Raw genomic sequence first — 9616 nt, 5'->3', positions numbered from 1 at the left:
CAGTGACTGTCTGGCAATCCCTGCATGTTCATTGGCTCTGTAAAGAGCGCCAAACATGCAGGGTGGAGACCAAAGCTCCCGCCCGAGTAACCCGAAAATGCTCAGTGCTCGCCGAACATCCCGAGTAGTGAGATGCTCGAGCAAGTACCGAGCAGTGTCGAGCATGCTCGCTCAACACTACTCACTATTTAAAATAGACACAATGTATGAGATATAATCATGCAGATCTGACATAATTGACATGCCAAAAGTCACCTGAATAGGCCCTGAGCTTCCCAAAAATGTGCAGTAAAATCAGGTCTACTTGATTCAGCTTCATCTGTGCATGGCACAATCGCAATAAGACAGAGAATACACCTTTAGTTTCCTTTCCTTATATTAGTGGCTCATCTTATTTCCAATCTCCACAGCAATATCCCCTTCAACCATTTAAAATACACATGAAAAAAACGATATAAGGAAGTTAAGGTATTTGTTACTTTGATCTCTTTAACAATTAGATGGTATCAGTGACCCTTTAATGGTAAAAAGCATAGGCATAAAAGGTTAAATTTAAGAGTGGAATAGTGTTGAGCGAGCACTAAAATGCTCGGGTGCTCGAAGCTCGGGCCGAGCTCGCCGTGATAGTCGGGTGCTCGACCCGAGCAACGAGCCCAATGTTAGTCTATGGGAGACTCGAGCATTTTTGCGGTGGCACCCACGACAGTCGTTTAAAAGCCTAACAAGTGCCCAAAACGACAGTGACAGTGCTCAAATGACATGGGGACAGCATGGGGATTACCCCAGGAAGCATTTATGACCCCCAGGTCACTGCTGTCAACAACGTTGTCAGAGGTATTAAGCCACTTTTATGGGCTCACAATAAAACGTTCAAAAACGAAAGTGAAACTTTTTTCCTGTGAAATATGTTAAGGAACATCCTTTCCAGGGAAGAGACTTGTGTATAAGTTAAAATAAATGACCAAAAACAAAAATACTCCTCCACACCTTCGGCTATGTTCACAAGTAGCATTTTTTATGCGTTTTTGCACTTTTGTATTGCTTTCAACTATGACAAATGCATTCACCGGGAAATGTCATTTTAACATTTTACAACCTTATCTGGCCATGTGCTGTGTGACACATGCATAAAGTGCTGAAAAGACATGGGACCAGCATGGGGATGACCCCTGGAAGCATCTCTAACTCCCAGGTCACTGTCTAAAAGTGTGCCCATCATAAGTGATCCTTGCCGCATCAGAAGATGCAGACTTGCAACTATCCCCATGCAAGTTATAGTCCCAGGGCAGTGTTCAATTGTACCTCACCCATTCCTTGCAATACAAGCACAAGTATGCAGCCTGCCACCCACCCACCCCCAGGCTGCAATACCATACTAGTTGCTTGCTTGAACTTGAAATTGGGCCTTTTAGGCATGTGGAGGCGGAATCTGGCCACCACGTCATGGCTGTGTTGACGGCCTGGAATCCATACTCAGTCCCCAGCTGCCTGGCGGCCGGGTGTCCATACTCGGTCTCCAGCCGCCTGGGGGCAGCCGGGTGTCCATAAACGGTCCCCAGCCGCCCCTATTTCTCCTTGGAACATCCCCCCACACACTTTTCTTAGCCCGGCCTGCTTTAGGCAGCCCACCAGAGAACCAGACTCCTCCGGTGGACCCTGACTTCTCCATCGGTGGAGTTGAGAGTGCCAAGGTGAGGAGCATGATGATGATGACAGAAGTTAGCATCTGCTATGTTTTCTTTTAATGCAAGTGTAAGTGTGCAGCCTGCCACACACTCACCCCCAGACTGCAATTCCATACTCCTAGCTTGCACTTGAAATGAGGCCTTTTAGTTTGGAGGAGGCCGAAGCTGGCCATTACCTCATGGCTGCTTCGGCAGCGAGGTATCCATACTCAGTCCCCAGCCGCCCCTATTCGTCCTGGTGTGCCTTATACATAAGATTAAGCGCGTATACCAAAACATTACCTGTGCCCTCTCCAGTGCATTTAGTTGGAAGGAGAGCCTATTCCGCTGTAGTTTGTGCATGCCAAACCCCTGCTCATGGTACATGCGAAGATGCCTCCCACCTTGCACCTGTCGTTGCAGACTTGCAAATATCCCCATTCAAGTCCTTGTCCCAGGGCAGTGTTCAATTGTACCTCTCCCATTCCTTGCAATGCAAGTGCAAGTATGCAGCCTGCCACCCACCCACCCCCAGGCTGCAATACCATACTGCTTGCTTGCTTGCACTTTAAATTGGGCCTTTTAGGCATGTGGAGGCAGAATCTGGCCACCACGCCATGGCTGTGTCGGCGGCCTGGTATCCATACTCAGTCCCCAGCAGCCTGGTGGCTGGGTGTCCCCGCTTGCTCCCCAGCCTCCAGGGGGTGGCCGGGTGTCCATACTCGGTCCCCAGCCACCCCTATTTGTCCCGGTAACCTTTCCCACACTTTTCTTAGCCTGGCCTGCTTTAGGGCAGCATTGGCCGAGCCCACCCGACTATTAGACTCCTCCGGTGGGCCCTGGCTTCTCCATCATGGGAGTTGAGAGTGCCAAGGTGAGGAGCATGATGAGGATGATAGAAGTTAGCATCTGTTTTGTTTTGTTGGAATGCAAGCGCATGTATGTAGTAGCGGCTAGGCCTGAGGTGGTCAGCGTTTTGGCGCAGATCCTACCTCCTCCGAGGATTGCTGGATGTTTTCATGCTACTATCCAAGTTCTATGACTCCCATTAAAACAAAACTTCAGGTGATATATGATGGATGAGGTAGTGGCAAAGGAGAAAGAGCAGGAGGAACAGGGACCATTCACATCAATATCAGGCCAGTCAACCAGATATGTCTTGTAGGATATGTTTCTGTAACAAAAGGAGCGGTTCAGCTACACAGTTATAGGGCATACAGTGAGTGCAATGCCTACCAAAAATTTTGAGGCACTCCAATGCCCCTTGGAAATGACATGAAGGTCAGAGGGCGTTAACTAAACCTTTTTTTCCATTTATAGCAACTGGGTCTCCTGTGCACTGTTGGCCTAAGCAGTGAATGGAAGGCTTTCCAAAAATTATGAGGAACTGCAATGCCCCTTACAAGAGCCATGTGTGGCACCCCAGGGGTCTGGCACCACAGTAATAGAGATAGTACGTCAGAGAGAAAGTGGGAGGTTTCCTGGTCAGGATCCCTTAAACATGCAACATCTTCCTGCCCCAGTCCTGGGAGGGGAGAATTCTGCCCTTATAAACTGGATCTGGGGCGGGGTTGAGTGAGTCAGAGAACAGAGAACAGTCAGAGTCAGAGTGAGAGCAAGGGAAAGTAACAGCAAGGAGCTCTGTAGGAGCTAGGAGCTAAAGACCAGGGGCTGGAAGCTGAGCAGAGCTCGCCCTGGCAGAAGACAATAGGAACCGGACACAGGAGTCCGAGGCTGTGAGGACTTATATATCCAGCAGCAGAAACCAGCCGGCAGGGGATTTCAGGTCCTCTGGCCATAGAAGCCCGGAGGCTCAGTCACAAGCAAGGGACCAGCACTGCCGTCGTGGAGCGGAGGCTAACAGAAGGCCCCAAGTCACCAGCCATACAGGTGAGCACTACACGGTACACTCAGGGACGTGGGCTACTTCTACCCGCTTACAGCAAGGTAGCCAGGAAGAGTGCAGACAGACGGGGAGGCCTACAACTCCACCTGGCCAGGGGAACTCCTGCTTGCTCACAGACTGACCAGGCCTCTTATGCTAGCCAGTACTCCCGGGAGGGTCTACCTTATAATCATCAGTAAAGACCCTGAACTGCACTGCAAAGACTCTGAGTCGTTCCTGCTGTGCTCGTGCACCATCACCTCCATCATCCACACTCACTGCCCTGAGGCTATACTCCTCCCGTGGGGAGTTATCCCATTCTCGGCTACGCACACAACACCAGCCTCAGCGGTCTGCCTCGCAGCGGTGGTACTCCCTGACTGCAATCCACGGGTGGCGCAGTCGGACAATTAACCTCCAAACCTAAGAAAGACTGCCACTGGTTTGACCAGCCTGAGCCACGGGACCGGGTCACCGCCACGGAGACTACAGACCCCAGAGACCCGGCACCGGGTATCCCACACACGTGTACACACGGCCCAGGGGGCGCGTCACATGCAGTACAGCATATTACAAACATAAGTCCCATTATTGGGGAGTGGGTCTCCCATAGTATTTGCTTATGCCTTGCAAGCAAAAGCTGCCAAAAATTAGGACGGAGCAACTTGCAATGCCCCTTACAAGAGCCATGCAGTACAGCATATTACAAACATAAGTCCCATTATTGGGGAGTGGGTCTCCCATAGTATTTGCTTATACCTTGCAAGCAAAAGCTGCCAAAAATTCGGACGGAGCAACTTGCAATGCCCCTTACAAGAGCCATGCAGTACAGCATATTACAAACATAAGTCCCATTATTGGGGAGTGGGTCTCCCATAGTATTTGCTTATGCCTTGCAAGCAAAAGCTGCCAAAAATTAGGACGGAGCAACTTGCAATGCCCCTTACAAGAGCCATGCAGTACAGCATATTACAAACATAAGTCCCATTATTGGGGAGTGGGTGTCCCATAGTATTTGCTTATGCCTTGCAAGCAAAAGCTGCCAAAAATTAGGACGGAGCAACTTGCAATGCCCCTTACAAGAGCCATGCAGTACAGCATATTACAAACATAAGTCCCATTATTGGGGAGTGGGTCTCCCATAGTATTTGCTTATGCTTTCCAAGCAAAAGCTGCCAAAAATTAGGATGGAGCAACTTGCAATGCCCCTTACAAGAGCCATGCAGTACAGCATATTACAAACATAAGTCCCATTATTGGGGAGTGGGTGTCCCATAGTATTTGCTTATGCCTTGCAAGCAAAAGCTGCCAAAAATTAGGATGGAGCAACTTGCAATGCCCCTTACAAGAGCCATGCAGTACAGCATATTACAAACATAAGTCCCATTATTGGGGAGTGGGTGTCCCATAGTATTTGCTTATGCCTTGCAAGCAAAAGCTGCCAAAAATAAGGACGGAGGAACTTGCAATGCTGGCACCCTGGTGGTATAGTGGTGGTGGAGGCTGAGGATAAGAAGAAGAAGATAAAACAGCCGAAACGAGGAAGCGTATACCCATGTGTGGGTGTGAAGCGGTGCATGTGAATACACCTCCCGAAATAACACAGTGGATTTGACTTTATGTTACTCTGCTGTCATTTGGTGGTGATGAGAAGTCTGGCCCAATCCAGCCCTTGTTCATTTTGATAAGGGTCAGCTTGTCAGCATTGTCAGCTGACCAGTGAGTGCGCTTTTCAGTTATAATTCCCCCAGCGGCACTAAAAACACGCTCCGATAACACGCTAGCGGCAGGGCAGGCCAGGACCTCCAAGGCGTACAGAGCGAGTTCATTCCAAGTGTCCAGCTTGGATACCCAATAATTAAAAGGCACAGAGGAATCACGGAGGATGCTGGTACGGTCGGCAAGGTACTCCCTCACCATCTTTTGACACTTTCCACTCCTTGTGAGAGTACCCCGCGCCTCAGGGCCTGTAAGCTGGACGGGTGTCAGAAAACTGTCCCAGAACGTTGACAGTGTTCCCCTGCCTCTGCTGGATTGGAGTTGCATCTCTCTCGCCTGTACGCCTTGGTTGGGCAACGAACTGTGACCTCTGCCGCTAGCGTGTTCAAATGGGAATTTTTTTAAGAGTTCTGCAGCAAGGGCCTTCTCTTACTGCCCCATTTTTGTAGACCTCTCCACCTCAGGAATAAGAGAGTGAAAGTTCTCCTTGTAGCGGGGGTCTACAAGTGTCACCAACCAGTAATGACTGTCACCCAACATTTTGACAACGCGAGGGTCATGGTTAAGGCAGCGTGACATAAAGTCAGCCATGCGTACCAGACTGGTAACGGGCAAGATTTCCGCGTCCTCACCAAGATGACGACTGACCATGCTCTCCTCCTCCTCATCTTCCTCCTCCCCCCTGTCCTCAGGCCACCCACGCTGAACCGACGGTATGACACTTTTACAGGTACTACCGTCTACAACGCATGATAGCAGCTCCTGTTCTTCCTCCTCCTCCTCCTCCTCTCCCTCATTGTCCCCCAATGCACGTTGGGATGAGATGAGGCTGGGCTGTGTGTAATCGCCCGCTATGGCTTCTTGATCCATCTCATCATACTCTGGCTGCAATGCCTCCTCTTTAAGTCTCTGCAGAGAGCGTTGCAAAAGACAGACAAGTGGGATGCTGACACTAATGATGGCGTCATCGCCACTCACCATCTTGGTGGCCTCCTAAAAGTTTGTCAGGATGGTACATATGTCAGACATCCAGGTCCACTCCTGAGGTCTTATGTGTGGAGTCTGACCTGAATATCGACTGCCTTGTTGCAGCTGGTACTCCACAACTGCTCTCTTCTGCTCACAAATCCTTTGCAACATGTGGAGGTTAGAGTTCCAACATGTGGTGATATCACACACCAGTCGGTGTGCCGGAACATGCAAACGCTGCTGCAACACAGCAAGGGCGGCGGAAGCTATAGCCGACTTGCGAAAATGAGCTGACAGGCGGCGTACTTTCACGAGCAGATCTGGCAGCTCGGGGTATTATTTAAGAAACCGCTGAACCACGAGGCTAAGCACATGAGCCAGGCATGGTACGTGTGTGATCTCACCTCGCCTCAGAGCCGCCACCAGGTTATGGCCATTGTCACACACGACCATGCCGGGATGTAGGTTCAGCGGTCTCAGCCACAGATCTGCCTGCTCTTTCACAACTGTCCACAACTCACTAGCAGTGTGAGGTTAATCACCTAAGCTTATGAGTTTGAGCACAGCCTGTTGACGCTTGGCGGAGGCAATACTGCAATGCTTCCAGCTTGTAACTGATGTGGTGATATCTGAGATGGAGGCTGAACATGAGGAGGAGGAGGATGTGCAGGAGCTGTACACTGTGGGGGCAACTCTGACTGACATAGGGCCCGCAATCCTCGGTGTGGGGAGGATGTGTTTCGTCCCAAGGTCCGACTGGGTCCCGGCTTCCACTATGTTTACCCAGTGTGCCGTCAGAGAGATGTACCGTCCCCGGCCACAAGCACTTGTCCACGTGTCCGTTGTCAGGTGGACTCTCCCAGTAATTGCGTTGTTGAGGGCACGGCAGATGCTTTGGGACACGTGCTTGTGTAGTGCAGGGATGGCACACCGGGCAAAATAGTGTCGGCTGGGGACCGAGTACCGAGGGACGGCCACCGCCATAAGATTGCGGAAGGATTCCGTCTCCACCAGCCTAAAAGGCAGCATTTCCAACGCAAGCAGTCGTGAAATGTGCGAATTTAGGACTGTGGCCTGTGGGGCGTTAGCTGCGAATTTCCGCTTTTTTTCAAAGGTCTGGGATATGGACAAATGAACACTGCGGTGGGACGTGGACGTGGACGTTGATGCTGTTTCTTGAGAAACTGCCACAACAAGTGAAGACTGAGAGGAGGGGGCATCTTTACATGCAGTATGGACAGGGGATTGCCTTGCACACACAACAGGGGGTTCTATTGCACACACAACAGTGGAAGAAGCAGTGGTGACACCCGCTGACACTGGTTGTGGACCCTGGGCTTCGCCCCACAAAGTCGGGTGCTTTGCTGCCATGTGCCTGATCATGCTGGTGGTGGTCAGGCTGGTAGTTTTGTCACCCCTGCTGATGCTGGCATGGCAGGTGGAACAAATGGCCTTTTTGGGGTTATCAGCAGAGTCTTTAAAAAAATTCCAGACTCTGGAAGACCTACCGCTTGTACTGGCAACGTCCCTCGTGTTGGTGTTACGGGGAACGGTTGCCTGCCTTCTGTCTGCGGCCACCACACTGCTTCTTCCTGCCTGTTGGGGTACTCTGACTCCCTCCCCCTGTGTGCTGCTGGCCTCACTCTGCATGTCCTCCTTCCACGTTGGGTCAGTTACTAGATCATCCATCACCTCCTCCTCTTCCACTTGCGCACCACGATCCTCCTCCTCACTTCCTGGCAATTGTGTCTCATCATCGTCCACCTCTTGTGACAGATTGCCAACGTCGACTTCCTGTGGCTGTGGCTGTTCAAATATTTGGGCATCTCAACATGGGATCCCCTCTTCCATCACTTCAAGCGTATGAGACGAGGGGCCCAAATATGGAAATGGACCAGTGAACAGCTCTTCAGAGTGTCCAAGTGTGGGATCACTTGCTGTCTGACGACACTCGGCATGGTGGGAGGAAGGAGCATCAGGGTGAGGAGGAGTATGCGGTCGAGACTCACGGCTACTAAGAGTTGACCATGTGGAAGACAGACCGGAGATGGTGGTGCCCAGGTAAGTGGAAGTATTATCTGCTATCCAATTAATAACCTGTTCACACTGATCAGTTCTCAATACGGGTGTTGTTCTGTGCTTCCCTAGTAATTCGGTCAAGAAGTGGGAGCGAGAAGATGTGGCTGTTGGTTGTGGCACATTTTCACCTTGGCCACGGCCCCGTCCTCTGCACGAACCATCACCAGAACGTCCACTTCCACGTCCCTTGCCACGCGCCTTGCCCATTGAAAATGAAGTAAAATAGCTTATACTTGCACTATCAATGGAAAAAGGGTAATAAAGAGTAGCTTAGAACCGTGGAAGAGGAAAACCACAGCTATTGTTTACTGGGGTATACCACACTTTTTTAAATAGAGATATTTGCGGCTGAACAATGAGCGACACACTCAAACTGCTTTTTTTTTAGATACCAAAGGCCCAAAACTGGATAGTACAGCGATTTGACCTGTGGAACTGCGAAACCACACTGGTATGTCGTGCCTACACAAGACTATTTTCAACAGATATATTTTTGTGTCACAACAGTCAGGAGACACTACTGTTTTTCTTTACGGAAAATATACCAAAACCTGAATAATAGAGATTTTTTACCGTGGGATGGCAAAACCACAGTTATTGTTTACTGGGGTATACCACACTTTTTTAAATAGAGATATTTGCGGCTGAACAGTGAGCGACACACTCAAACTGCTTTTTTTTTAGATACCAAAGGCCCAAAACTGGATAGTACAGCGATTTGACCCGTGGAACTGCGAAACCACACTGGGATGTCGGGCCTGCACAAGACTATTTTCAACAGATATATTTTTGTGTCACAACAGTCAGGAGACACTACTGTTTTTCTTTACGGAGAAAACTACCAAAACCTGAATAATAGAGATTTTTTACCGTGGGATGGCTAAACCACAGTTATTGTTTACTGGGGTATACCACACTTTTTTAAATAGAAATATTTGCGGCTGAACAGTGAGCGACACACTCAAACTGCTTTTTTTTTAGATACCAAAGGCCCAAAACTGGATAGTACAGCGATTTGACCCATGGAACTGCGAAACCACACTGGGATGTCGGGCCTACACAAGACTATTTTCAACAGATATATTTTTGTGCCACAACAGTCAGGAGACGCTACTGTTTTTCTTTACGGAAAATATACCAAAACCTGAATAATAGAGATTTTTTACCGTGGGACGGCAAAAACCACAGTTATTGTTTACTGGGGTATACCAGACTTTTTTAAATATTTAGATTTGCGGCTGAACAGTGAGCGACACACTCAAACTGTTTTTTTTTTAAATCCAAATGGCCCAAAATGGAT

This window comes from Phyllobates terribilis, unplaced genomic scaffold (assembly GCF_046119375.1).
Source record: "Phyllobates terribilis strain yellow unplaced genomic scaffold, ASM4611937v1 Scaffold_3__8_contigs__length_932513732, whole genome shotgun sequence".
Taxonomy (NCBI): Eukaryota; Metazoa; Chordata; class Amphibia; order Anura; family Dendrobatidae; genus Phyllobates; species Phyllobates terribilis.
Note: the sequence above shows the minus strand (reverse complement) of the source record.